This window comes from Quercus suber, unplaced genomic scaffold (genome assembly GCF_002906115.3).
Source record: "Quercus suber isolate HL8 unplaced genomic scaffold, Cork oak 2.0 scaffold_609, whole genome shotgun sequence".
NCBI classification, from domain to species: domain Eukaryota; kingdom Viridiplantae; phylum Streptophyta; class Magnoliopsida; order Fagales; family Fagaceae; genus Quercus; species Quercus suber.
The window spans coordinates 231160-238940 of NW_027070052.1; the positions used below are offsets into that span (position 1 = coordinate 231160).

Consider the following 7781-nt stretch of genomic DNA (forward strand, 5'->3'; position numbering starts at 1 on the left):
AGGCAGATTGTCATATTGTAAGGAATAGAGTTTTGGATGGAACCATCAAAACCTTTCATGTGTCTTCTAGAAACCAATTGGCAGATATATTTACAAAAGCACTTGGGTTGGAGAGCTTCTTAAGGTTACTAAAGAGACTGGGGATCATTAATATTTTTGCTCAAAACATTCACTTTCCTGAGTCATTGTCACAACATCAAGAAGCAAGAGCTTTGCTCTTGAGGGGAGTGTTGAAAACAAGAAGAAATACACTCAGGATCAAACTAACTATGTCTACAGAACTAAAGGGATGAACACTGATCAAGCAAATCAAATAGACAAGAGTCAAGGGGATTGGGCTAGTGCAGAGTTACTTGACATGATAGAAGCAGTCCCTTACCATGAGTATTTCATCCATGCCATTGATGAAGATATGCCACGTGAATAGAAGCAGTTATCAGATGATGATCAGTGGACACGTGGATGAGTAGATTAGGATTGATTGTAACTGCTTTCCCTTATTTTCCGGAATTAGTTTTCTTCCTCTGTTTTGGTACTGAATGTATATATATATAGGTGTAGTTATGCATTACATTTGATTCCTTCTTTTGTACTCTTAACTTTCTCAATCAATAATACTAGAGGTTCTATTTAGAGAGAGGGTTTCAGAATTTTACAGAGGTAGTGAAGTTGATTCTCCCTTTTGCAGCAAGTAGAGTCCATTAATCTCCTTACCCAGACCAATCGTGCTCCAATGAGCAAGGTCCTGGATGAAGCATAAGTTTCCAAAAAAAATGAGACAGCAAATGATGGACTTTGCCAATTGACTGACAGAAATAAGGTTGAAAGTGAATGAGGGCACACATAGAACATTGTGGAGTACAAGACTGTCTGAAATCCTAACAGTGCCTATGTGTGTGACAAGAGCAACTTCACCATTAGGAAGATTAACATGTGTATTGAGTGTGGTAGTAATTGAAGTGAAATAGGAAACAGAATATACCATATGGTCTGTAGCTCCTGTATCAATGACCCAATCTAATTTACTAAAAGCATTCTTATTGAAAATTTTGGCAGAAAATATAGAATGTGATAGGTTTGGAGTATAAGGTCTGTTAAGAGTGATACCTGACATGACATTGGAACAAGATGTAAGGTTGTTTTGTGGTTGTGAGATATTCATCTCAGGAGCACCATCAGGATTTCCATCAACACCAACCACACTGGAAGCCCTCACAACAGCTGCATGATGTACATCTCCTCCTCCGGAACTCGCAGTAATATATGCCAATAGCTGTTCACATTGTGCCTTAGAGATAGGACACAGATTGCTTCCAGTTGAGGAATTGTTTGCTCCACTGCTCAGATTCAAAGAAACCTGATTTGCAGTAGCATTTCCCTTTCCTTTAGGCTTGTACCCTGGTGGATACCCATGTAGTTTATAACATTTCTCAATTGTATGTCCAGGGATGTTGCAATGTGTGCAAAAAGGCCTTTCTTTCTTGCCATTCCCTTTGTTCCAAGTAGTGTTACCAGAATTGCTCTTTTAATTAGCATACATTGCTACCACATCATTCTGACTTGCATTGGAACCTCCATGACCAAGATTTTTATGTGATTCTTCTTGAAGAACCAGTGAGTACACCTTGCTTATTGAAGGAAAAGGATCATATGTGAGAATTTGACTGCGTAAAGTCTCAAAATTCTCATTTAGTCCCATAAGAAATCTCATGACATAGGCCTTGTTGTGTGAATCATTCAGCAACTTCATAGCACCACAAGAACATTGTGGAAGTGGCTCATAGTTGAGTAATTGATCCCAAAGCCTCTTGAATTTGGTGTAGTACTCTGTCACTGTCATCTGATTCTGAGTAATGTAAGAAATCTCTCTCTGGAGATTGTAAATTTTGGGACCATTGCCTTGTGAGAAGACATTCTGCAATTCGATCCACATCTCCCTAGCTGTTTCACAGTACATAATGCTACTGGACACATCCACATGCATGGAATTGATCATCCAAGAAAGCACCATGGTATTACAGCTCTCCCAATCTTCATATAAAGGTGAATCCAAATCTGGTTTTGTGATCTTACCATTAACAAAACCGATCTTCTTCTTCGCAGTGAGAGCAAGGATCATTGCTCTGGACCATGACTGATAGTTCTTCATCCCAAGGAGTGGTTGTGTAACCAAGATGTTCCCTGGATTTTCACTTGAACTAAGGAAATAAGGATTGGGAGGAGAAGGAGTAACTGAATCATTGCTGGAATTCAAAACAAAGTGCGAAGATTGAACATGAACTGGATCAGATGGATTGCTTGACTCAGTGGACGCCATTGTTGTGCTTCTCTGAGCTCTGATACCATGTAAAATTCTGAAACCCTCTCTCTAAATAGAACCTCTAGTATTATTGATTGAGAAAGTTAAGAGTACAAAAGAAGGAATCAAATGTAATGCATAACTACACCTATATATATATACATTCAGTACCAAAACAGAGGAAGAAAACTAATTCCGGAAAATAAGGGAAAGCAGTTACAATCAATCCTAATCTACTCATCCACGTGTCCACTGATCATCATCTAATAACTGCTTCTATTCACGTGGCATATCTTCATCAATGGCATGGATGAAATACTCATGGTAAGGGACTGCTTCTATCATGTCAAGTAACTCTGCACTAGCCCAATCCCCTTGACTCTTGTCTATTTGATTTGCTTGATCAGTGTTCATCCCTTTAGTTCTGTAGACATAGTTAGTTTGATCCTGAGTGTATTTCTTCTTGTTTTCAACAACCTCCATTACATTATTAACAAATTTGGTATAGGTTTGTATTTATTTATTTGACAAAAAAAAAAGGGGCAAGTTACATTTTAAACCATATACTTTAGAGTGGTTTTAAAATTACGCCCAACAATGTTGTTGATTTCAAACAGAATTTTGGGCTTTTAAAATCGTACCAAATTAAACCTCCCAATCAAACTATAAAAAAAAAAAAAATCAAACCCAAAAAAGCCCAAATCTCAGTGTGAAATTAGCATAATTATAAGGTTTAATTTGTAATAGTCTTAAAATAAGGAATTTAATTTACAACCTTTGCAACTATATGGTTTTATTTGAAAACATTCCTATAATAAAGGGTTTGACATTTAGTTTACCCCAAAAATAAAAAATAAAAAATAACAAGGGGGGGTTTCAATAACACTAAATATCATATGAATAATTGTTATGGTTTTTTTTTTTTTTTTTTTTCCAAATTATATCAAGTGTAATTTTTATCAATGTTAGATCATCTAAAAACTTTTTAATAGATGTTGTGAGAAAATGGAGTAAGTCTTCCCACAGTCCGATGAGAGTATTACTAAAAGGCCCATTCATGGAACAAGCACGGCCCATAGCAGAATTGTACAGTACAAGCTAAGACTACTGGGGCTAGCAAGGAGTTGCTGGACTTAATAGAAGCTGAAGCCCTTTCATGAACACTTTATTCATATGGATTAGGGAGTTAAGCGGTAGTTACAGATTGACAGCTCAGCTCCTTGTGTAAGCATTAGATAGGTAGCTGTTGTAACAACTTTTCCTGCCAATATAGGGAGGTTGTTGATTCAGTTTTTCCTTTGGCTTTTAGATCATGTATATCTAGTAGTAGCAGTTATCTATTAACTCAGTTGCTTGTATTCAATCATTTTCATTCAATAAAACTCTAGAGTTCTAGAAGTTTTACATTATTCGTTAGTATACAATAAAACAAGAAGTTCATATTTCCAAACTCCTGTTTCTTAATAGATGGTGTACCTAGTTTGTAGGAAGGAGTGGATAAGTAGGATGGCAACGGCCGTAGTTGAAAAAATAGCCCATGGAGTGTTAAAATAATTACGCCATCTAAGCCACCTGCGATTACAATATTCATTCACATCCTTGCAAAGCTTCTGGTAATAGATTTCCTTCTTGAGATGAGCGTTGTAGTACAGCTTGTTGAAGAACGGGACCGCATCATCTGGATTCAACCAGTTATCAATGACCTTATTCTCGCAGAGTATGTCCATGTCCTTGGCAGTGTTAATGAGGTTGTCTAGGAGTATAGCATAGGAAGTGAACCTCGGTATCTGGGACAGAACTATGCTTGAACCCCGGGGGAGGGTGGGGGGGCAATGGCCCCCCGGCCCAATGAGAAAAAGCAAAATATGTAATATATAAAGCTAGTTTTTTTAATTCATGCTCCATTTTTGTTCAATACTTCCATGCTTTCACAAAAGTGCACTTTCTTTATTTAAATTTTCATTAACTTTTGATTCTTTTTGTGGGTATTTGTCTGAGTTTTAAATGATATATGAAATTTATCTTAAAACATTAGTATAGGATAATTACAACTTAAGTATTTGATGAAGTTCTCCAAAGAAGCTTGGGACAAAAACACACACACACACACACACACACACACACACACACATATATATATATATATATTCTTTTATAAGTTGCTTGGATAAAACACATGTTGTCTTTGGGTTATAACAAATTTTTTAAGCATTTGGGTTTGAGTGTATCTTGCCTCCCCTCATTCAAAATCCTAGCTCCGTCACATTCTGGGCAGCATTATTCAAAGCTGATGATATTCCGAAACAAGGTTCTTGTTGTCTCATCAATATCTAATGGGGGGATTTCCAGGACACCATTTTCATATTTTATGTCCAAGAAGCTTTTGGACTCACCCCTTTTGATTTTCACTCCAGCCTCTACGAGTCTCGTAGCAGAAGGTAGAGTCCAATCTAATTGGCCTTTTTCCCTTGTAATTGATGAAACCATCAATTTTCTACACACATCGACGATATGCTTCCTATCTTTGATAGGAGGGTAGCCATAAAGAGACTCTGTAAAGAAAAAGGTCTGAAGAAATGTATTGACCAGTTCAACTCTAAAAAAAAAGGGGCTCGTTGTGTGTAGGATCCATGGTCATGTTGAACAAACGGTCCATTACCATTCAAGGTACTTGGGATACATTAGGTATATTGAATGTAGATTACAACAGGAATGGTAATCTTTATTATCAAGAATAAAATGTGTTATAATGGAATAACTAAACATATTCATTAGTTTGGTTGTGAGTTGTAACATTGGAATAAAACTTATGATCTATTTTAGGAAATATCTTATTTATACAATTATATTTCCTAGAAAATAATATATTTTAAATTTTAGAGAAATGAGTTATTTTTTGATGATTTTTTATTTCCATAATTGTTAGGTGGATATGGAAAATTTATTTATTTGGAAATATATTAATGTTAGAAATTATTATATCTACTAAGAAATAGCTATTACAACCCTTTTAGAAAAGAATATTTATTTTTTATTTTAAAGAATATCTATTCATAAAGAATGGTTATTCCCTGTAATAAAAACATAACCAAACTATTGAATAACTAAATCATAAGAATAACTATTACATTACAATGCTTATTACAAATCTACCAAACGTGCCTTTGGTTTCCTAGCCATATCAAATCATGGAGTAGAAACGAGAACATGCAAGCCCCAGTGAAAATCAGGTCATTCTTCTCTCTAAAGCTCCTTATAAGCTATCTTGCGAAATAGTTCAATAATGAAGCAGCCATCAATCACTAAAATTCTTACAAACTCATCTGGACTGTAACCAACTGGCCCAACATAGCACTCATTCTTTCTCCACATCCATGACGGATTTGGTTAAATTTCTCAACATATCATCTGGACAGGGTGATTGAGAAATAAGGCCTTGCAAATACTTACATTATTTTTTTTTTCAGCCTCTTTGAACTCTGGACGGCCATGGTGGAAAGGCCCAATAGAAAATGCTTCAGGGACGTATGCCTTTTCATTAATCCTGCCCAGTATGGTTGGGGTTTTGAAGATTCAATTACTTGAGATGAATGGATCTTGGTACATCCTAGCTTTTATGGAAGCTGTCAAACCTTCTATATCAATTGCAACACTATCTGCTTTGTTCAAAGCCATATTTTAGGTTACGTTTCCTATCTATCTTTTTTGCCTCATAAATTGCTTCTTTTATCACTCTAAACTATACCACATTTTCATAGTTGTCAAATCGTGAATCGTATCGTGAATTAATTTTTGACTTTTTTTATATCGTATATTGTATCAAATCATGTATCATAAGATATACAAACATCTAATAAAATTATAAAATAATTATAGATATACATATATAAAATGTATATTCATTATAAATTCAAAATATATTCAACTAATGACCAATTTAATCATTAGTTATGTAATAAAATTTAACAAAGCTAACTAAATAAATCAAATTAACTTATGTTTATAACATGCACATTCAAATTGATTAAACTCAGAAGTAATACATGATATATGAACCAAAATAATAATATCTTTTTGTCATCTTGGTTAATCAACTCTATCTAAGTCAATGTTATCATCATATTCAGTATCTTGCAAAATTATTTTTTCATAGACATTTTCTTTATTATTATCAACATTTACCTTTTTTTTATTCTAATAATTTTTTCTTGGCATTTTAGATTTTTAGACTCAAAATAATAATAACAAAATAAAAAATAATTATATTTTCATTTAATACATTATTAATAGCATAGAAAATAAATTTGCACATATGAAAGTGAGTGTTATGAGTATAGTCTAAATTTTGTAGGAGAAAGAGAAGGGAGGAAAAAAACTCATGGACTTACTATTTCATTAGAATCAATTAAGTTTCTCAATAATTTTGTGTTAACAAAGTCTAACAACTTGTTTAAATCAAATAAAATCACAAATTTTAACAAAAAATACCAATTTTAAACCCACATGTCTATATATCGTACGATATGTATGATTCACTGATACGATATGATTCGTACAATATGCACCTATGTATCGGACGATTCATGAGTACTTACGATACACTCTTATGATACAAAACTTTTTATACACGATACAATACGTATCACGTATCGTACGATACTGACAACTATGCACATTTTACACTTACCATCCTCAACTATGAAAATGAATACTTGCCCCCTAAACTATTGACAATGTAACACATTGTACCCTACCATCCATTTGTTAGTTAAGTTTGACAGAAAACCAAGTCAAAGACCAAAATACCCCTGTCATTCTCAGTCAAACATGAAGCTCTCTAGTCTCTCCCACTCTGTTTCACCGATTAAAAAAAAAAAAGACAACTAAAGAAGATAAGAAAATCCAAACAAGAATTTGAAACAATCAAAACCTATAAATAATTCAGAACCATTTGAAGAAATGCATAGAATCTAAAAATTAGAGTCCAGCAAAAATTACGCAAGGACCCACCATCTTCACCGTTTACTTAAGGTCCTATGGCACCAGCAAAAAAATAAAAAACTTAAACCCATAAATTGAGATGAACATCAAACCCAGAAATTTACATGAAATCCAAAAAAAGAGATGAACATCGAACCCATAAATTAATATCAAACAACAAACCTAGAAAAATTACATCAAACCCACAAATTTACAACCCAGAAATAAGCAACTCCTTATTTCAGTCATCGACAAACCTATACCCCACAATCTTTGCTTCGGTCATCCACTTTGTCAATGGCCAGATCTGAAAAATCACACCGAGTTTAATCCCACCCATTCTTTTAGACTCCTCCACTAGTGTCAATACCCCTTTTCTCACTACTGAGTCACTGAGTTGCAAGGCCAACAATGATGGCTTTTGTGACTTGATTTCAAAGAGCTCGATTTGGGTTCACCCATTTCATGGCTTTCATCTCTTCAGAAGCACCACTTAAGACCC

At 34.4% G+C, this 7781-nt stretch overlaps 1 pseudogene; it reads right to left on the reverse strand.

The window, feature by feature from the left end:
- Window positions 1-3759: 3759 nt before the first annotated feature.
- Window positions 3760-5974, reverse strand: LOC136064014 (uncharacterized; annotated as a pseudogene).
- Window positions 5975-7781: the final 1807 nt, after the last annotated feature.